Genomic DNA, 23795 nt, shown 5'->3' with positions numbered 1-23795 from the left:
TTGGCCAAAACCACGGAATTTAATGCCCATGAAATAAAATGAGTTTACAGTAAATTATTATGCAAAAGGAGCGCGCTTTAAGGTTGCAGACTAAATAACGGGATGAATTTAACTTATATCAGTCCCATTCCGAAGGAAGCATTGGCTCATATGCTGATTACAGGGCCAAGCATACATTCTTTCATAAAGAGACGCCATTGATTTTTATTCAAAATAATATAGTATCTTTTAAACTGCCACAATGCTCGTGAGATTTCAGTAAGAAAGTTTTTTTTCTTTGCTATTGAAGCTACTTTGTTTTGCTTGAGAAAACGGTATTCAATTATTCCTTAGTGGTACTGAAGCTAAAAACAGAATGCCTGTTTGGCAGGCGTGCTGAGAGTGAAGTATGGATTTTTGCTCCATTCATAACCTCTGCTGAACGCGAGAGCTATTTGAAATACAACTGACAGTCTATAAGATCGATAAAAACTCAGCAAAGCTATAAAGAGTCAAATGACTGCTTTTTACTTTTTGTTTTACTCTTGATATTGGACGAAATACAACCAAAACAATATAATTAGCAGGAAATTTTCAGGTTAAATCATTCAAAACTGGTTCTTTCTTCTCAAGTGTATTGCATCTTACTGGAAAGAATATTGCTTTTAGTAGGTGCTTCCATTCTGCGACAGTTAGGCAACAGCCGTAACGTGGATCTATATAGAGCTATCTCTGTAAGAAGTTCTCATTGCTATTGGTATAATTGGCTTATATTATGTGATTCAGAGAAAAATTGCGCCGTACGATCTTGTTGCCAGTGAATTAATTCCCCAAGAACAGCGTCAATAGTAACAATGAAGGAATTTTACAAAAGGAAGACTGTAACGCGACATATATGAATGGAGTTTTAATTTGATGCTCAGGAAAAAAATGGATACTTTTTGCTATATCGGTGGGAGGCGGTGCTTTGTTGAATAATTACACAAACACGCCGCTGTCAAGGAGAAAGAATTAAAACCTATTAATAGAAGAATATTTCTCAAAATCGTGACAAGCCGTCTGAGATAGATTTCTTGACAAATTTAGCCGAGAACAAGAATTATAGGAAATACTTCCCACAGTTCTGGTCTATAGGCTGAACAAAGAGACTCAAAACAAATATTGGACTTTTTACAACGCACCATTTAATTCTTTTGAAAATATTACAGCGTGCTTTAATCTGTCAATAATTAATGTTCTGGAAAATGATCGACACTAACACGCTGGAAATAAAGGTATGTATGATTAATCGATTCTAGTTAAATAAAATATATGTTATATGTATATATAAATATATATATATTATATATATATATAAATGACTTGTATGCACTAGCATGTATGTTGTACGGTGTTCATAAATGTGTAGAAAAAAACGTAGGTTTATATAAAGAAACAATGGCACAAAAACAGATTTAGCAAACCGTGCTTCAATACACCATTGTAACTGAATCATGTCAAAAAAGTGACTTTGTAATAATGTATTTGCCACACCGTTTTCAGACCGTTTTGACTTTTAGTCTCAACGCACTTTGAACACGCCCAGGCATTCAGTACTCGGATGGAAACTGCCGGTCCATACTCTGTTTCTTATATTAAATATATTTTTCTTCAAAGCCTTCGCTAATATCATTATGCATTATCGCCGATACGTAACAATTGCGTAACTTATGTACTGAAATATCTCATCTGTAAAAGACAAGTGACGGGTTAGACAAGGACACTAATCAAAGTCACGCTATTATGTATGTGCTTATATCTACTGAATGTCAGTGACATGAACAGCTATGTAATAACATAGATAACATGACTTCTTTACACGGAACTGTACATAGCAATGCAACAAAATCATGGTGACAATGTACCAAAGTCGTACCCGGAGTGGAAATTTAATGCTTCCTGAAGACACAGCCGTAACATGTTCCGTTTCCTACACATCCGAAGTTTGAATACAAATGACATTTTTAGAACGTTGGAGAAGAGAGAAAAGTAGCCATTATTTTGCTTTAGTTTTATTTAATCTATAAACTACACTGATATCTGAGTGGACATGCTTTCAAGGTTTAGAAGTTTATCATCAAAACACATAAATATTTGGTGAACAAACGTCATCTTTACCAACAATCTATCTGTCCATTACATGTTCTACCGTACTGTTCCGTATTACTGGATACTCAAGAAGTTGTGTCCTTTTAGAATCATTTGTAAAGAAATATAAAAAAAAGACGATTACTGAAAACTATGTGAAATTTCATCACTGTGACATTATTGCAAATGCATCAAAACAAAGATATGTAACAGTTCGCTGAATTGTCCGAAAGCCTGTGGCCTCTTTACGCAGTCCTTTTTTGGAATACAATGTATATGTTAGTAAATTAACAACTGTTTTGTGAGTAATATACATGTTTTATATGTTGTTCAATTTTCATGTAAAACAATCCTTTCTTTCTATGACGAGTGTTTTCTCAAAAGATGGGGCTAACAGTTAAAGACTTTTACCCACTAATTATCTAGGCTTCAGTAATCCCATTATGTCTTAATACCATTATGTCACTGAAACATCATGGCATTTTACCTAACGTATCGTGAAAAACAGTTCTCAGCTATAAATATGACACAGAAGACACATATCTGTTTTCGAGACTTGCATAGAGAAAAATGTGTGACTCTATAACCAATTGTTAGTTAGAAATATTTTGTTTGACTATCAATTTAAAATAAAAATAAAACTTAGTGATAAGTATATACTGTGTTTAAAACAGAAGTTTACTGCCCATTACATTATTCTGATCATCGCTTGCAAAAGAATGCAGTAAAATGAATTTATAACAAAATTACTTTGCAAGTAAAAATCCGTCATGCAGAGCCTCAAAATTACATACTTCAATTAGTATTTTCACGGGTAACATGAGGAAAGCATTCATAATTAATAGAGGTAGAATTTGAACAGGCTTGATAGATATGTTACAGTCTGATACTTGAAGAAGTTCTGATGAAGATTATGTACCAGAAATAATTGTAAATATTTTGTCACTTTTAAGAAAACTGTTGCTTACAATATATAGCATCGGTAGATGGATGTATTCGTTACCGTACTCTGGTACATGGATATATTCGTTACCGTACTCTGGTACATGGATATATTCGTTACCGTACTCTGGTACATGGATATATTTCGTTGTCGTACTCTGGTACATGGATATATTCGTTGTCGTACTCTGGTACATAGATAAATTAGTTACCGTACTCTGGTACATGGATATATTCGTTACCGTACTCTGGTACATGGATATATTCGTTACCGGACTCTGGTACATGGATATATTCGTTACCGTACTCTGGTACATGGATATATTTCGTTGTCGTACTCTGGTACATGGATATATTTGTTACCGTACTCTGGTATATGGATATATTCGTTACCGTACTCTTGTACATGGATATATTCGTTACCGTACTCTGGTACATGAGTATATTCGTTACCGTACTCTGGTACATGGATATATTTCGTTGTCGTACTCTGGTACATGGATATGTTCGTTACCGTACTCTGGTATATGGATATATTCGTTACCGTACTCTGGTACATGGATATATTCGTTACCGTACTCTGGTACATGGATATATTCGTTACCGTACTCTGGTACATGGATATATTCGTTACCGTACTCTGGTACATGGATATATTTCGTTGTCGTACTCTGGTACATGGATATATTCGTTACCGTACTCTGGTACATGGATATATTCGTTACCGTACTCTGGTACATGGATATATTCGTTACCGTACTCTGGTACATGGATATATTCGTTACCGTACTCTGGTACATGGATATATCCGTTACCATGCCATGCTCTGATATTATACCACCTGATCTTTCAATGTTTTATATTCTGCTGACTTGCGTACAACAATTGATTATTCCGCAAAACCATTGACGCACGACTTGTATTGAATTCTCCCCATACATCTGACCCTGATACAAGATAGAAGCGACGGAATAAATCCAAATTAAGACACACAGCTTCGATTTTTACTTTATTGCTGTGCTGGCTAATGCCACGCAGAGAATCAAACGCACATACTGTGTTATGCTAGAGTACTGTGCTTTTTTTTGGAGAGAATACGGTGTTATGTAGGATAATATTGTGTTATGAGTGAGAAATAGTAACGTTCTATGTGTGAGTACTCTTTTGACATGGTTCTGTGTTTTGTGTGGGAGAGAGTACTGGAATTTGTGTGAGAGAGTACTTTGTTACATAAGAGAGTATTGTGCTTAATGAGAATTAGTAATGTGTTCGTATGTTAGGGAGTGCTTTGTTTTGTGACGGAGTATGTGACTGTGTTTGTGAGATTGTTGTGTTTTATAAAAGAATGTTGTGATAATTATGTGAGACAAAACTGTGTTTTGGGATAGTACAAAGCACTATTTTATGTGTGACAGTACTTCGTTATGCGAGTGGGTAATTTGTTTTGTGGCAGCTATAGTACTGTGTTTTGTTAGTGAGTTCTCTGTATTATGTGGCAGAGTAGTCTGTGTTATGTGGGAGAGTACTGTGTGTTGAGAGATAGAACTGTGTTATGTGGGAGAGTACTGTGTTTTGTGAGAAAGCACTGTGTTATGTGGGATAAAGCTGTGTTCTGTGAGATAGCACTGTCCTATGTGGGAGAGTATTGTGTTTTGTGATAGATTACTTTGTTAAGTGAAGGAGTTATATGTTATATAAGGGATCAACATAACTAGAACAGTAAATAGAATAGTAACTTGTATTAAAAGAAACACGATGCAACATACTTATCAAGCAGTTTATAACTTTTTCTCGGAAACGGAACGTAGCCAGCAGAAACAAATCAGTTTTATATATGTGCAGAGTTATATTGTAAAGGATCGGTATAGAGCTAATATGCTTATGATATATGCAAATGTACTAACTTCATTTCCTTATTTAGAAAACACACACACACACGCCCGCACGCATGCACATAATTTCGCCCATTTAACATGACCATCCACATTATGTGAAAGACATCATTAGTTTTAGATGCAGAAAATTTCAGCATTCCTTTAATAGCGATGGGAGTAGTTATTTCTAAAATGAACTCTGTGTAGGCGTCTTGGCGGCATATGCACGATTATATTAGGTTAGGAATAAACTGGTTCGTGGTAAAAGTGAATAGGAAATTTAAGCTAAACAAGAAGAAACTTGAAATATGGTCTAATAAAGATAGTGTTATTCATATCGAATATCAAACTTTTAAGTCGAATTATTAGAAAAATAATCAGTCACAGAACAAGGGGATTGACAGTGATTCAAAATTGTTACAGATAATTTTACGACAGTGTACTTTTTAAGTGGATGAAACTAAACCACCAAACATATACTACCGACACGTTGTATACAACTTGGCTTCAGTTGCTTCTGTCTTAGATACAAGATAACGCAAACGTTCTGCTTATTGCAGAACATCCCAGATTACATTATACAACTTTTTAAACGACAACAGCTATTGCAAAACAGTTTTTATTTTAAAATAAATTATCCAGTTACATAAGTATGGCACATTTTCTGACATTTCTTTAAAACGGACGTACAACCTCAAAGATAGATGTTTTACTAGCTGACTATGTATATCTAGTGATCCTTGTGAAGAAATAAATGCAAATGTTTATTTCTTATTTTCTATTTCGAGTGTTTCTTCTTTTTTTTCATTCTATCAGCCACATTTGTCTTAAATATTGAAAAATATTTCAATAACTATAAGCTATATTATATAAATGATAATGGCGAAAGCTACGACATCAAAAAAAGGTTGTAGCATAATCGAAGGAAAGACCACTGCGCTGGATTTTGGTCCTTTATTTGTAAAATTACTGTAACGCCTTTTCATGTAATTGTGTTTTTAACTAAATTTGATGGGTGGGATATGATAAAACGACATACCAATATTTAGTATGGAATGCTTCAGTAATTGAATAAAAAAAATGTCAAATTTCCTTTAAATTTACATTCAATATAATCAATAATCGAAAATAGAAGAAGAGATAATATGTAAAATGTACTGGAAGATAAATAGAATAGAAGGAAACATGAAAAATTCTAAGCTGTCACAGATTCATGACAACAGCGAACATTAAAATGACACAGCATTTGAGCAAATAACGGGATCGTTTGATTCGGGAACACGCGGTGCATTCCAATTAACACATCGATCAAAGTATACAAGGGTGTGTGATTAGTTTGTTTTATACGCAATATTGTCAATATTGCACAACAGTTTCCTCAATTTTCCTTTGTAAGCTTTCAGGTTTTTGTTGAAAATTTGTAGCCATGACTATTTAGAATACACTTCGATATTAGATTACATTTTCTGATAACTTAACTAACCCTTTCTGGTCTTAATTTTCTTTCAATATTCTGTATAAGTGTGACTATTGATGTACTTCTTTTGGCTCTTCAACTTATTTTATTTTTTTTTATGTTGTGTATTCGGTTTAATTGCCAATATGACTGTTCGTCGTATGTGCATCTTGTGAGGTATAGTTCTAACGTGCACAAAGCCTTTTTCTTAAAAAAATGGTCCATTTAAGACATTTATGTCTCAGACTTTAATAATTTTCGAGTCTACTCTGTGTTCCTTTTCATAAGGGATAACTTAACATTTATGTTTACTGGGGTTGGGGTGGGCAGTCTCTCGCATTCAAGACAAAATTAATGGTTTTGTTTTGTTTGCTTGCTTTGGGTTTAAACGCCGTTTTTTAACAGTATTTCAGTTATGTAACAGCTGGCAGTTAACTTAACCAGTGTTCCTATATGTATTTTGTACGTATTTCGATTTTAATACGAGAGTTATTCGGTGAATGCTGTTGCTGATAATTTTCCATAGAAACAATTGTATATTATCGCACTGAGTTAAGTGTACTTGATAACGGATATTTACTCAAGTAATAATTGACCGAGTTATCCACTGTTGAATTATGCACACTCATATGCACTCACATACAGTGGTATATTTCAATGCGAAAAAAAATAGAAATCAGGGCTAGAGTGTTCCCACATTTGTTGACACCGCACTAAAAGTCCAAGCGTTTATATTGTGCCACAAACTATTGAGAAAATACAAAAAGTGTAATCCCAAGAGAATTTCTGAGTTGCTCACTGGGGATGAAGCTTAGGTTTATTATTTTGAGCCCCAGCGATGTATAGATGACAAACAACTGCGGGTCGTTGCAAAGGGCAAATAATTGCCAAGAAGGTTCTATTGCCCCGTCGTACAAATTCCTTGCAAAAGCACAGGCAAGTTCTACAAAAAAGGTCTTACAGCTTTCAAAAAATACTATCAAAATAAAGCACAAGTTAAGGTCTGAAAGGCACACAGCTTATTCATGATAAAGTGTTCGTCCATAAAATTCAAACTGTAAGTATTTCTTACAAGACAAAAAGGTTATTCAGGTTGAGTACTGTTCTCTTTCACCTGATTTAAGTATTTGTGGCCATTTTTATGTTTCCCTTGCTAAAGACAATGTCCGCAGTTAAACGCTATGTCACTAGAAGTGCCCTTAGTTCTGCAATTTTTCAGCGTCTCGACAGTATACCAAGATGAGACTTGCAGCATTTAGGTCATGGATATAAATACTCCAAAAGTGTGTTTCCGTGCAGGGAGATAATTGATCATTGAGGCATACGAAGACCATTGAAAGAATTTATTGAATTACCCTCGTATCTAGGAACATACAGCTTATGGCTATAAAAGAGTCAAAAAATGTCTTACCTGCCCAGTCATATTTTAGCAAGGCTTGTTAGCTTGAACTACATTTTATATACTGTTCTATGCATGTAGAAACGATGTAAAAGATTTTTGAAAAAGAGAGAGAAAAAATTCATTCTTTCAATTTTATGACATTTTGGTAATGTTAAGAGGTATAACTCTCTCCACTGCACATTGCAATACATCTAAATCTAATGTTTTTGGTCTTGTTTTATAAACAACTTTTTTGAAAACCTATCTGACATTCCTGGATGAGGTTTCGCGCCAGAGACTTCTGTTTACTTGACGTTGTCTCCAAAAACGTACGCGTGACATACCGCTAGAATGTTCATTGCTTGTATCATATCTTTCGAGAGCTAAAGCTTCAGTCTAGTTTCTGATTCACCCGAAATACATATTTGATTAGATTTAGATAAAAACATTTGACATAAAATAAAAATTAAAACTTTATTCCAGCAATGGTTGTCAGAAACTATAAGAACGGGATTGGGTACGTTTTACTGACCTTTTCAATTAAGAATTGCCGAACAAAAGTTCAGATTCAGATTTAATATTCAGGTAATATTTGCTAAATGACAATGCCGACATAGGCAGCTTAGCATCTACAATAAGGGCAATATGAGCTATAACCTAATCGGCACCCAGTTATAGATACTAGACATGATAAATCTTTATTGAAAAATACAACCAAAATGGTAAGAAAATATCTAATTTTAATACATTTATTCATACTTTTACTCAGTAGGTTACTGGAGCAGTTCTACTGCATGCTTGAACAGTTCGCTCATTTGATGTTGTCCTCTGTGAATATTCAACCCCCTGGAAGGAATCGAATGATTTATGCCCCTTCATACTTCCCTTGATGGCTTTTATAACTTTCGTAGTATTCTGAGAATAACTTCGTTTCAATAATTTTGTACTTGTTCAGTGCATGTGTTGCAAATTTCTTTGCCAGCCTTTTGGATGTGTGTATCTAAAACAACTATATGGTATAATACATTAGCCCTTATCATGCTGAACGCGATTGATTTTGCCTTTGCGACCAGTGTAGATCATGATCTGCACTGTTCCCCATTCAGTCAGTAACTTTTTGGTATGCACCCCTTTTAACAGTTAATGGTACTGTCCAAATTTGAAAGATGGACAAGTTCATTATAGAAATTTAGCAGGGTAAGGGTTAAGATATAAGAAGTCATTACATCAAATTTATAAATGATCCTTTGGGAGCGATGAACGTTGCCAAGAAAATTATAGCAACGCTGTTTGATCATGACTGTTCGTGAGTGGTATTTGAAATTATATTATAAACATTATTAATAGTGATGGAAAAGAGTTTTTTGTTTCCGTTCATGGATTACTGAAATAAAACGGTTTATGTATACATACAAATTTTCTACGACCGAATACAAAACACTGCATTCAGCTCCAATGGGTACAGAAAAATTACTGATGATGGGACTACTTGATTAGTTGTGACATCATGTGACCTCAGAAATGATGTTATAATGGCATTTCAACATTCTATGTGTCAAATGGTTCGACGTTTCAAATGAGTGTTTTGTCTTATTTGCCTATTTTAAATTATGGCCAAACTTGGCTAATAAACTCTAAGAAGTGAAGAGGTATGTAATATGAGGGTAATTATAGCAGTATTTCATTCACCTCTCGTGGAATTTACGAGGCTGGATCACTCTCGGCCTCCATGCTTTGCAAGGTCCTCTCGAGCCTAATGCAAGGTACTCTTGCATAATCTTCAGGTTTCAAGTTAATATTATGAAATATCCGTACTTCTACCCCGAGCCAAACACAACGTTGCACATTAATGTACTGCTTTAAAATCTTAAGGTTTCAAGAGTAATTTTTATGAAATATCCTTACTTGTATAAATGTTTCATTGGTGAATTTATGGGGTATGATGAATGCTTTGTAAAAGGTATGACAAAATGATAGGACTAGTGAAACGACCAAATATTTGCAAACTATCTTGCTGTTTTTTCTCAGACTAAGGCATGTCCTTCTTATCACTTTACGTAACTACAGCACTATGCTAAAAGAACAGATTCTGACATCTCTTTTAAACAGACATACGGCACTAAAGGTCAATGCTTTTGTTATCTGAGAATAAAGGTGTTCTACTGCAGCTTAATTTCATGTAATGTTGCTTTTGACTAAAGTGAGTGGGTGACATATGATAAAATGTTTCCCATGCGGGATATTAGTCCGACGACACATTATTGTACTATGGAAATCTGCTGTAATAATTGAATAAAACATCTACGTGGTATAGAGGTCTTAATATCTGCAATTGTAGTAGATTGACAAATTACGCAATTCCATTCAATTAAGAATAAGAGACTCTGTTGAATAAGATAATATGTAAAAGGTATGATAAAATTAATAAAATGAAAGAAAAAAAACATGAAAGATTCATAGTTGTCTCAGATTTCTGAAAATAGCGAACATAAAAATGATACAGCATTTGAGCAAATATCAGGAATATATCTGAGCGTCTGTTTGATTCGGGAACACGCGGTGCATTTCAATTAACTCATTGATCAAAATAAACAAGGGTGTGTGCTTGCTTGGTTTTATAAGCAGTGTTGTCAATATTTCACAATTGTTTTAACGATTTTCTCTTGTAAGCTGTTCGATTTTTGTTAAAAATCATTTCCATAACTTTTCGTTTGCTTAAAACAACTCGTTTACAAAGGACTTTGGTATGTGTTTACTCAGATCTGTTCAAATTTAATCAAGCATTTAACTAACCCTTTCTTTCCTAACCTCACTCTCAAATTTATGCACTTTATGAGAATTTTTCATTGCTATAGTTTTATTATATACTTTGATCTTCCAGGGCATCTTGAAGAGTATTTCTTTATGTATCAAGCCAGGTCAGTGTGAGCAAAGCATTAGCTCCAATATCTCTGTTTTGTGTATTTGCGTTTTCAGACTTGTACTGAGCATTATTGAAAATAATTTTAAGAGTTGTATGATCTCTTATTTAACGATTTAAGGGGCTACTACGTGCCCGGTCCATTAGAAATATCTTTACACCAATAACCACAAAGCGGCGGACACCCTATCGCATTCAATATGAATGGCAGTATCTTAAAACCCTCAAAGTCATGCGCGTGAATCAAATGTTGATAAAATCACTGAACTTGTCCGCACTGTAAAATGGACATGCTTTAACGCCATTTAGCAATGCAGTGAGAATATATGTCATGCAGATGAATCAGTTTCCTATCTTGAAGGCTTGTCTCGTACCACTCGGGTAATGCCAAACTTTAAACCTAATCGTTAATTGTAATTAAAACTTATACGGAGCTATAAAACAGCGGGAGAGATTCAATGCATAGACAGATAACTATGTTTTTTCGACTTGAAGCATGCTGTAATAAAATCTGTAAGAAGATCAAGCAAGCCAAGTAAGCAACAGCATTGACTGAGTTGATGCTATTCCTGAAAGGTAATACCGACTTAAGCAGAATTCTTTTATGTTAATAAAGAATGTTATTCGTAGCCCCAAAAGACAAGACAATATAATAACACCGAGGCCAACGACTTTAACGGTTACTCAACAGCGCTTAAGCACAAACTCCACCAAGTAAACAATAACAGTCTTAAGATAAGCCTCTCTTTGCATAAAATCTTAACTAATGTTTGATATCTACCGAAAATATTTTTAGAAAATTCATCTGACTTTGTTAGATTTAGTTGTTAGGCGAGATGTTTGCAGTTTACTGGACATTGTCCATGATAAATTTGCATGTTATGTAATGTTAGGACGTATACTGCATGTGCAAACAGTGATATCTTATTTGCAAAGTTCAGATTTATTCCATAATATTCATATTTTCAAGACAACTTAGCTTCAGTATAAGTTCAGATCATTTAAAATACCAATTTGCGTTAAAAATAAAAAAAACAAACATTTTAAATGAAAGACAATCACAACCTTATCTCAAAAATGACTGCCAGTCAAAAACATAAAATCAGGATTAGTTCTGTTTTACAGTTACTGTAGCTGTTATAGAATAACGCAATCAATGTGGACAATTTAAACCATACCGTTACATTGAACCCGATCAAATGTAAAGAATTTTCTATGTACTAAACATTATCAAATCTTAGTGAAAAACATTTCAAATACAAAATGCATTTATAAAACCCAAAATAACAATGTGTTCATATTCACATCTATTTATGTTTTATTTTTTCTGGAAACTCTCTGCGATCATTAACCTTACACAGACGGTTACCAGGACAATGATACGACACACTTGAAAAGTACATTGTGGTAAATTTTGTCCTACTTTATCATGGACAGTGATGTACCATGTACGTGCATTCATAATTTCCTTACTGGCTTTTATAACTTTTTGCAGATTTTGGCACTATTATAGTAAGTTTAGAATTATTTTGTACATATGCAATTATTGCAAAAATCTGGGATATAATATGTTATTTATGGAATATATTTGATCCAAAATGTAACCAAATTACTGAATGTAATACATCATGGTATGAAAAGACGTTTATAATACGCAAATGCTTATGGTATTCTAAATGGATCGTTTAACTCGAACATCGTTTTAAAATGTAAAACAACAGCGAGTGATCATAAACCTTACATACTTCGCATTGTAAAATTTTGAATTTAAGTGATATAAGCCTTTTTCGTGAGAGAAGGAAATGGAGTTTATGGCGTGTTTCCGTGGTTTATTGAAAACTAACCAATGGTTATATTCTCTTGAAATATGAATTACGAGTAATTGGAAAGTCCTATAACCTAGAAAACTTTTACTTTCAACGAATATTATGTAATTTTACTTTCAAAGGAAGTCTCATCTTTGTATTTGATCAAAGAATGATGATTATGTTATACATATTTTTGAAGTACTTTGAGGTATCGGCTGGCCGCTTGTAACACTTTACGTCAATCAGGTGGCGTTTGTCAAAATTACTTTCAATGAACCACGATGTATACTTCTAAACATGAAAAAGATGTTTAAGTGTCATGCCATTTCGTATGACATGTTCATACATGTATTACCATTTCATTGATGAAGCCGTAAGCACTGTGTGCTTTAAAAGCATTCTTCAAATGAAAACTATTGCTATGTGAAAGAAGAAGAAACGTTTTATAAATTGCTGGAATTTAAACGATGGTTATTTAACATGAGTCACATCAATAATTTAATCATATTTGATACTTCGACTGATGTGTGATTAAGATCTTTATCAGATACAATGTATTTACAAAATGGATAAACTGGTGGCAAATATTTCTGCAATACAGTCAAACATTTGTTAAGAGATAAGAGACAAGTTTGTACTAAGAGACCGCGTTTTACCCTTCCATAAGGTGGTCACTTAATGCAAGTTGTACAGTATTTACATATGTAAAATGTATTTAAATACTCTGCGTAATGGTTTATATCAAAATTTGTTTAGATATAAAGTAAAAGTTCTGGAAGATGACGCATTAGCGTACTTAAAGCATATCCTTACTATTGATAATGGTCATACATTAAATTTCCATTATGTTAAGTTTGTTTTGATCCCACAGGGTCGCAACAACTCGACACATTCGAATATCTCTTAGCTTTTACATTGATACTCCTTTGGTAGTCATGAGAACTTACTGACACTCCTGACAATGCATATCTATAATAGCCATTGTTCTCAAGAGGTTGAAGGAACTCCTTGAAAAAACCAAACTCCATGATATATATTGCTTCCAAAACGGCTTTGGGAAAATGAGAATCACGGACTCCTCATCATTCATTTATTGATGGCCATAAAGATATTCTTATCATTTTTGTCCATTTTCAAAAAAAGTATTGAATTATTCCTGTCGAGCTATGATATCTGCTAGATAGGAACAAATAGGAAACTCCCCTCCGTGATTTGTAACGTAATATGTTCAATAATGAGCGGATATTGATTCTCCATATAGCGCATCTTGTCTGACGCCTAGGATGTTATAGTGCCTCGTGTCATGATGGACCACTCCTTGCTGAGAGTAATTGTTAACTAAGGAAGCTGAGCTAAATATACCAGCGCGATCTAATGTTTAATTTATAAATTCTGTGACTGGGGTTTTGTTGTTGAAATGTTCTTTATTTTTAAGGATAGAAATGGTCACTTGATGTACAGTTCGCCCATTAGATGTGATTTGTTTTCCAGTTTTGATTATTTTTTCATTTTGATTTTAGGGTAAGAAATCCTAGTTTAAAGATCTGACAAGTAGAAGTTAAGAAGATTTGTTCTCTTAAAATTTTAGAAAGTTTTAAAAAAATGATTTTGTTTATTTTTTGCTAAATCAGAAGTGTTAACAAAATCTAAATAGGCTAGGAATAAAATTTGAAATGTGATGACATACTTTTGCTAATCTGCCGGAGGTCTTCTAGTGAAAATACCAAAAATTGCATTGCATTCAACCAGATACACGTAGACAGAACTCTGGGCATAACGGTATATTTGAAAAGAGACAAACTAAAGAGAGTGGTAAAAACATAAAATCAGCCAGTCACAGGTACAAAGTCGGGTATGATTCACTTAAAATATTACAGAAAGAAATGTCTTCAGAGTAGACCTATTGTCATATTCTGTCAAAGTATTTAACATAGGATAATCCGATATAAACCCAAACGTGATGGAATACGCCATGAATGTAAGTGAATACTAAAGGAAATATCATTACAAGCCAATTAAATTAGAGCTGACCTTAAATTATTATATAAAAAAAAAAATAAGAAAAATAGGGTAGATTTCCCAGACGCACAGAGCTCCCTAAACACTGTCAGAGAGCCATGAATCGCCAGTTAGACCTGTAACAAAGAGACACTGTAGTGGAAAGACATAGCACACTTAACAATTTTTCTGAAGTCAGAGCTCCAAGAGACAAAATTCCACTCCCTTCATTTGTTGGTTTTTATTTGTGTAGGATTTAGGAGAAATACATCACATAGTATCAAAAGTATATATGAGCCGCGCCATGAGAAAACCAGCATAGTGGCTTTGCGACAAGTATGGGTCCAGACCAGCCTGCGCATCCGCGCAGTCTGGTCAGGATCCATGCTGTTCGCTAACAGTTTCTCTAATTACAATAGGCTTTGAAAGCGAACAGCATGGATCCTGATCAGACTGTGCGGATACGCAGGCTGGTCTGGATCCATGCTGGTCGCAAAGCCACTATGTTGGTTTTCTCATGGCATGGTTCAATTATTATAAAGGTGCAATGAGACTAAGCTTCAGTACGTCAATAGACAATATGCCACAAACTGATGAAACGATGCAGTGTCAAATTCGAAATAACGGACAGTGGATCATTATACGTGTAAATTACTCAAGATGATACCAAGAAAATAAACACATACAAAGGTCGCGCGTATGTCATTTTAAAATACAGGCACTTGTAAAATGTCAAAGAAAATGACATAAATATAAGAAAACTCTGTAGGTTCACACATTTCGTGAAGAACTAACAAAAGAAAGATCATGTGTGAAAGCAAGCACGTTTGCAATGATATGGAACTTTTTTTATCGTTACGACGAACATTTGTATCCCATTAAAAATAAGACACTTTATCTTGCGCTGATCACATACCTAACGCAAACAGTTTTTGTTTCATCGAATGCGTCTTAAACTAGTTCAATGAACACAATGTACATTTAGTAAAATGTTATTTTATACGCTCTTATATAAGTTATATTCTTACAAGCTTTATCGTCAAACGTTAGGTAAGGGACGGTAAAAAACCAAATGACTGTATTATTATTGATTGGCCATGAATCGAGTCTGTAAACAGAGAAATTATTTCTTCTATTACGCAAACCTTTCGTGATAATGCCCAAATAATAATAGCCTGTGTACGAAAATGCATATAAATTGCTATTCTAAGCTTCGAAATTGGTTCCAGATTAGGCATTTTGGTATTCTGAGCGAAAATGCAGTATTTTTGTATATTCTGTGTATTTATAAGATGAACGTACAGATGAAGTTAAGGACCATAAAGGCAATTCTACGAAAAGCTGAATGTGTTAATTGTCTCTGTCATTGCATTGCACAGTGGTCATGTTGACTTTTATAAGATCTGTTTCCAATCTAATTTACAGAGGATTTTAATTACCAGAAGTGAAAGAGGTTGTTGACAGTTTACGAACAGTGATCGAAGCTTGATAATACCAATACACATTGCCCGAATAACAGTTTTAATTATATGTTAATAAGCAAACATCATAATGCTGACACTAGAGAAATATGATCAGAAATGTCCAAATAACGTACTTTGAAAATTTTAGATGTGGTAAGATCCTTTGGAAGAATAGAGTGAACACAAGAATAACAGCAGTCTCGGTTTTACTGAGTCTGTTCATGAGAGGTAATGAGTAGTGCAACGCTCCTAGCGCCCCATAGTAGGTTAAGTGGAATTTTTTATTTATTTTTGAGCCAACCTTAATGCGTATTTTTACTTAACATTTCCCGTTCCTCCTTTATCTGTTTAGTGACTGTAACTCTGAAATGTACACACTCGTCAGTTTATCATCCTAAATCTATTCTAAGCAGCTTGCCAACAAGAGCCTACAATGTATTTTACTATGATCATATTTTACCGCGGCGTAACAAAAACGTCTGACTAAAGGAATTCATATTGATTATTGGTCTTCTGTGAAGAGATACAATTACAAATCGGTGATTCATGTAAGTTCTAATCACGCTGGAAATACATTCCTTTATTTACTCACACTACGCATTTAATGAAAAGTATACAATAAAGCCCGTCCTCTCGGTCAGTATTTCCGTAGGATCTTGATGTTAAACGAGTAAATGAGATGTTTTACGTGAATGGCAAACTACAATTCAAGCTTCTCTGTATTCGTTACGTCATGTATAACATGTTTTTATTGTTGTTGAATGATTTTTACGTATAATTTGGCTTGTAGAACCGTTGGAAGATTTCAGACTGGCGTGACTTCCTCTATTCAAACAGGAAACTGTTGTTTCATAAATGAGTAAACTCCTACGAATACAGAAACCAGAATAAGTGCGGTTGTGTTATAAGCAAAACTGTCCAGAAAACTGCAAAAACAAGCGATTCTTTCCTTAGAATGCTCGAAATAAAACTGTGTGTGCTTAAATGAAGATACCTGTATGTAAGTTACCAGCATAAATATGTGAACATGTCTACATGTCTTTTTCGGCGACGCCGTCTAAATTCGTTTTCGTTACCTATGCCACGTGACTTCAGTTTGCAAATCAAACTACTTGATAACGCATTATAGATAATTTATCAAAATGGAAGATTTATGCAACACTCTGCCTGATTGGACGAGAGTGTCAATTTCTTTCACTCTGTTGATTGTGCTACGCTGAGTGAAATGTAGACAAAGCGTTTATTCTAAACGATGCTGTTCACAGTTTTAAAGCAAACTTTGGCTCAGTATATTTAGCAAGAATATTGATATATCTCAAAATGATAAGTAAGTTTAATAAATATGATAAAAACCTGTACAAATACCAACATATATCAAATTAAAGAAAGAGCTGAATACGGTCTGCGTATCACATGAATAAGGGTGTGATAAGAGTCTTTTATGTAGAAGTGCTTTTTAAAAGATTTTCCTTGTTACATTGTCGTCTGTATATGAATAGGTTTCTTGCTTTTGTGACTTATTCAGATTGCATATTAAAATGAGTACTTGTTTGCTTTGATATATTTGTTATAAATTATTTAACTGATTTATTATATATGAATAGTTTTCTTTAGTATGGTATGCAAATATTGAACTCAGTTGAAATCTGTTTCATTATATATATGCTATATAATGACTGAATCTCATCACACTGAAATGAAAATACGCTGCATACAGTTTATCTATGTACGTGATATGACTACGGTCAAACTTTGCTTATGAAACAGAAATATTGAAATAATTACAATTGTATGTTTTGCTTGACCTTCACTTTTTTATAGGTGTGACGTCATTGTCCAAAGATTCACGAATAGCGAATATGCATTTGTTAAAGCGGGATCAGTTGGCCTATTTTAGAAATAAATAAAAATAATAAATAGAAAAAATCCTTTAATTGATTTTTTCTCATGTATTCTAATCAAACTTGATTTGTAGCATCTTTATTAGGCCCGCAGCCAACTTTCGCATTAACCACTAAAATGTAAGGGATTTTTTATCAAACTCGATGTGTAACAATATCGTAAGGTCTCCTGCTATTTTGTTACAAATGGGAATAGGGACCAATTTAGCTAAAATATAAACACGTTTAATGACCTCTTCTCATGAACCGCTTCATGAATCTTCATCAAACTACTGCTGTAATTATTCGTCTAAGGATAAACGAAACAAAATTGCAACCCTACGAAACCTTTGCGAAAAATTAAAAGAGAACCATTTAAATTGTTAAAGTGCGGTGTTTAGTTTTGCAATTTGAAAAATGTTAGATGAAAGATGAATGTTAGATGAAAAATTCATAAACTTCTTTCCTTATTACAATTCGCCGACCATCATTTTTAAAGATATTTCTTGTTATGTCTTAACCGAATTTAAGATCATCCATTTGACCAAAAGTGCACTTTTATTACAATTAAACATGCTCAGTTTGTGTTATTTGTATATAATAAACACGAGGTCGAAGATTCAATACAAACATTACCCTGCTGAATTTCTATAATGAACTTTTCCATCTTTCAATTTGGGCAGTACTATTAACTGACTGAATGGCAAACAGTGCAGATCATAATCAGACCTACACTGGTTGCAAAGACAGAATCAGTACAGCCCAGCATGGTAAAGAGTTAAAGAAACAGTTTCCCAAAACCAAAGCTATGTATGGATGGATGTGTGAATGGTTGACCTTTACACCAAAACACATAGTCAAAGTATCTAAAACAAAACAGACAAACGAATGCAAAATGTAGGGCATCGACTTCAGAATGGTCAGTTGCAGACAGATTTATGAATTATTAAAGCTTCTCGTGTCTACATGTGACTGTGTTTGAAGAGGGAATATTTTGTCAAATAGCGGGTAATCAGAAAATAAAGTAAGCTAGTTGTTCTTAATCTGCTCTACACATACATGTAATATATTAAAGCTTTTTATCTCGTCTGCTTATTTTTCCACTGTTTGTATCTGTTTAGGCATACTCTACAATTAGTATCTCTGACAGCATCCAATGCTTCATAAGAGTCCACTTTTACCTTTTCTTCGGCGAACGCCGTCTAAGAACGAATTCGTTACCTATGCCACGTGACTTCAGTTTGCAAATCAAACTACTTGATGGCATGAAGGGGGCAATTAGCCGGATATGCCTCCGTGGTCCACTCGAATGTAGTCCATATCAATATATAGTGCAATTTTCCCGCCTAGTAAAGGCCATTTTCATGCCAGATATAAGCTTTATTTATGCTTGATTGTAAAAAGGAATGTCCGCAGATGATTTTAAGCTACGTTATATGCTTCAGAAAGTGATTGGAAGCTGCCTTGTAAAATGAAAGTGAAAGTAGGTATTTCCTTATGTCTACCTACGCAATATTAACGTTTTCATCACGTGTCTCAGTCACGTGACCATAGTTTCACTGCATTATGGTCAACCCCATATTTTTTGGGTATATTTTGATTGCCTAAAGACAGACCTTCAAGACAAGGGTAGTCTCGCAGGAAGTGAAAGGCTAGAAATCTTGATAAAAATATGTTATAAGTTGTTAATTTTATATAGAAAATAGCAGCGGACGCATTTAATACCTTCATACCTGATAAGCATATAGAAATTACAAATGGAAGTTAGCAACACTTCGCCTGATGACGAGAGTGCTTCAATTCCATTAAAACTCTGTTATTGTGCTCGCTGAGTGAAATGTAGACAAAGCCGTTTATCCAAACACGTGTTCACAGTTTAAAGCTATTGGCATATATATTGCAAAATATTGATATATCTCAAAATGAAAGTAAGTTAATAATATGATAAAAACCTGTTCAAATTACCAACATATTCAAATTAAAGAAGAGCTGATCGTTGCGTATCACATGAATAGGTGTGTAAGGTTTAGTAGAGAAGTGCTTTTAAAAGATTTCTGTTAATTGTCATCTGTAATGAAAGTTTCTTGCTTGTGCTATTCAATTGCAATAAAATGAATACTTGCTTGAATATTGTTATAATAATTTAACTGATTATATATGAATATTTTTCTTTAAGGGTAACAAATATGGCATTGAACTCAGTTGAAATCTGTTTTATTATGTATATGCTATATAATGACTGAATCTCATTACACTGAAATGAAGGTACGCTGCATACAGTTTATCTATGTGATATGACTACGGTCAAACTTTGCTTATGAGACAGAAATATTGAAATAATTACAATTGTATGTATTGCTTGACCTTCACTTTTTTATAGGTGTGACGTCATTGTCCAAAGATTCATGAATAGCGAATATGCATTTGTTAAAGCGGGATCAGTTGGCCTATTTTAGAAATAAATAAAAATAATAAATAAAAAAATGCTTTAATTGATTTTTTTCTCATGTATCCTAATCAAACTTGATTTGTAGCATTTTTATTAGGTCCGCAGCCAACTTTGTTCAGCTGGGACATTTGACCCCTTTTAGGGGCTGCTAGAGCTAAAACTAGAAATGCCTTTATACAGCGTCTCATGAACAGCTTGGTGGATCTTTGTCATACTTGGTCTGGAGCATCATTATAAGGTCCTCTTCCAAATTTATTTATATAGGAACTTGGGCCCTATTAGGGACCACTATAGCTAAAAGTAGATATGCCTTTCTTCGCATTAACAACTAAAATGTAATGGATTTTTATCAAACTCGATGTGTAACAATATCGTAAGGTTTCCTGCTATTTTGTTACAAATGGGGATAGGGACCAATTTAGCTAAAAATATAAACACGTTTAATGACCTCTTCTCATGAACCGCTTCATGAATCTTCATCAAACTACTGCTGTAATTATTCGTCTAAGGATAAACGAAACAAAATTGCAACCCTACTAAACCTTTGCGAAAAATTAAAAGAGAACCATTTAAATTGTTAAAGTGCAGTGTTTAGTTTTGCAGTTTGAAAAATGTTAGATGAAAGATGAATGTTAGATGAAAAATTCATAAACTTCTTTCCTTATTACAATTCGCCGACCATCATTTTTAAAGATATTTCTTGTTTCAGAATGTTTCAGATATTAACCCTTACCCTGATAAATTTCTATAATGAACTTGTCCATCTTTCAATTCCGACAGTACCATTAACTGTTAAAAGTGGTACATACCAAAACGAGACTAACTGAATGGCGAACAGTGCAGGTCATAATCAGACTGCACGGATATGCAGGCAGATCATGATCTGTTCTGGTCGCAAAGGCAGAATAAATCGTGTCCAGCATGATAAGGGTTAAAGCTTTCACAATGGCACACTGTTTCATTACATTAACTGCTAGCATTGTACTCAAAGTTGCAAAAATAGAAAAACTCATTTCGTGTACGTTTTATCGGAAATGGTCTGTGATATAATATTAATGAATCGTGTTATAGAGTTTTGACTTGTTTTATTTTGTCAGTAATTAAATTTGTTACCATATAATGTGCCATTTGCAGTGCTTTAATTTTACCAAATGCGTTACCACTTTGCAGAAAGAATGATAAAATTAGGTTTAAATATTCATTAATTGGAGCCAAGCAAGAAAAGCGAATCAATAACATTTCATGTATTGCAACGATGCAATTCTACTGAAATCTCTACTCAACATCACTCAGTATGGCGTGCGTTACTGAAATAATACCGTCCATCTAAAACAAAGAAAAGTAGAACCAGACGCAATCACTATAAAATATATTATGCAAAGGTAATCGTACGTCTGGCAATAAATATATAGTCTGTAAACTAATAGCCATGTGAAACTACCTGGGCTATTTATAGAATGCCTGGACGTTCTACTTACAAGAGCCGTGAGCACTATTCGTCTTTAAACAGAGTCTGCTATTATTTTTGCTTGGTTGCATTCTATGCTTCCAAAGGATCTTCTTATAGATTTTATTAACTATTACAACATCAAACGTCACCCCGTACTTGGCCTTAATGCTGTTATATTTTCTGGTCCTTTGGCATCATGAATTAAGTCGATTCAATGTTTATGGATAATAGAGTTCCGCTTAACCCGGGGTTGCGGGGTGGGGTGGGGAAGGTGACGGATATTGCACATTTACATTACTTCTCAAGCTATCATTTTTGCTTAGTTATGTTCTAAGCTTCCAAAGGATCTTTTAATTTTTTTTTTATTTCATCAATACAAGATAATATATATTGTGAGGGATCATATACTACTGTGTGGTATGATTATGTAACCGGAGACTCTTGTGAATAAACTAGTTTAAGTCTTGCCTTTATTAGAAGTTTATTTCGGTCTTTATTCGCATTGTTCAAACGGGTATAGAACAGGTATAAAATAAGAATAGAATTTATGGATCTCCAGGTTTAATTTGAATCTGTTCATGACAAGTAACTAGTACAACAAACCACACACCCACTATCACTATTTTAAGCGGAACTCTATTATTTAAAGGAATATTGAATTGACTCCATGATCCTAATAGAAATGAAATGATTACTACACTAAGTTCAAAAAACACGAGAGGTATCCAACTTATGTCTGAACACTTAAACGTATGTATATGTCCAATTATCAGTATTTCATTTATGTTCGATTTAAGATCATTTACCCTTATGAATTATTCTGAACAATAAGACTAAGATGGAAAACTCGATTGCAAATGGTAAAAAGAATGGCGCTAATTGGTTTAAGGCTTTAAATCTCCTACCTTTTCTTGGAATATAGACCCTATTTTCGTCCACAGGGACATATTATGACCGATTTTAGGTCCTTACCAGTGTGTTTTTGTCGCTTTAAATGTTGTAGTCATTGAAAATAACAAATATGTTTACTTATATGCAACCTGAATCTAAATCATATGATTAATGTGATAAGATGCACAAAGCTGTTTGTTTTTTTTTTTTGTTGTTGTTTTTTTTTTTCATATGAAGGTGGCCTGTATCATAATTATGTTCATTTCACTAGATTTTCATTTTAAAACAGAACTAAGCAATTCGTTATGAAAAAGGCATGTCTTTGGCACAGATGCAAGTTTCGAATAAAATTGAAATAAGATAATTTTCTTACAGGCTGGACACAACCAGATTAAACGTAAGCAGTAGTTCTAATATAAAGTGCCTTTTTAAAGTATTGTGTTTTCGTTTGCGCTTCTGCATTTAATGCATTTTAGCATAATATCAAAGTATGCAAGCTCAGGACTGTCACAGGCTAGACAAAAATGACTGCGCAAGAATTTTAGGTCCCGAAAAAATGACTCTGAAGGGAATTTATTTACTGGTTGCAGTTATAGCTACGGAAGCTTAACTTTCTTTGATAAGAGCTAACATTTCTTTAATTGATTTATCTATAGTAGAGGTATGATTCATGACTGGAAATATAAGTCTCTGAAAATCGGACGTTCTGTATTCTTTATTCTGAAAATATCGAAATAACATCTCGATGAAATAAAGAATAGTCTGGTTTAATGGTGTTCAACCAATAAGTCACTTTAGGCTTTTTATATTTAATTATTTGAAAGCCATTATCTAATCATTCATAACGCTGAAAGCATTTTTTTAAGATCGGACCATCTGGCATTTTGAAAATCTAAGAAAGTGTTAAGCCGTAAAGACAACCATTACTGTATATTTGTAGTGTCATTTACACCCATAAAACGGTTACATACAACTAGATACTGTTGTTTTAGAATATATCTGCGCTTAAAGGTGTTTTTCACAATTATTTCTAGCGGACAGAATTTTTTGTAACTTTGCATAATTATAGATTGACGTATGGCAAGTTAAAATAAAAAATAAAAATGATAGGTACCCGTGCTTCTTTTTTCAATATTTAAAGTTTATTAAGAACACCAAATCGGTATTTTTGTCTGAA

General features: G+C 33.8%; 1 protein-coding gene across 1 annotated transcript in view; it reads left to right on the top strand.

The window, feature by feature from the left end:
* Positions 1–553: 553 nt before the first annotated feature.
* LOC123560300 (tripartite motif-containing protein 3-like) overlaps positions 554–23795 on the top strand; it is a 37644-nt gene continuing 14402 nt past the window's right edge. The window contains exon 1 of the mRNA XM_045352516.2: positions 554–1253. The gene's annotated coding sequence lies outside the window, so the exon portion shown is untranslated. The remainder of the gene's footprint in view (positions 1254–23795) is intronic.

The sequence above is a fragment of the Mercenaria mercenaria genome, chromosome 10 (assembly GCF_021730395.1).
Source record: "Mercenaria mercenaria strain notata chromosome 10, MADL_Memer_1, whole genome shotgun sequence".
Classification (NCBI taxonomy): domain Eukaryota; kingdom Metazoa; phylum Mollusca; class Bivalvia; order Venerida; family Veneridae; genus Mercenaria; species Mercenaria mercenaria.
Note: the sequence above shows the minus strand (reverse complement) of the source record. Positions and strands in the feature narration are given on the sequence as shown.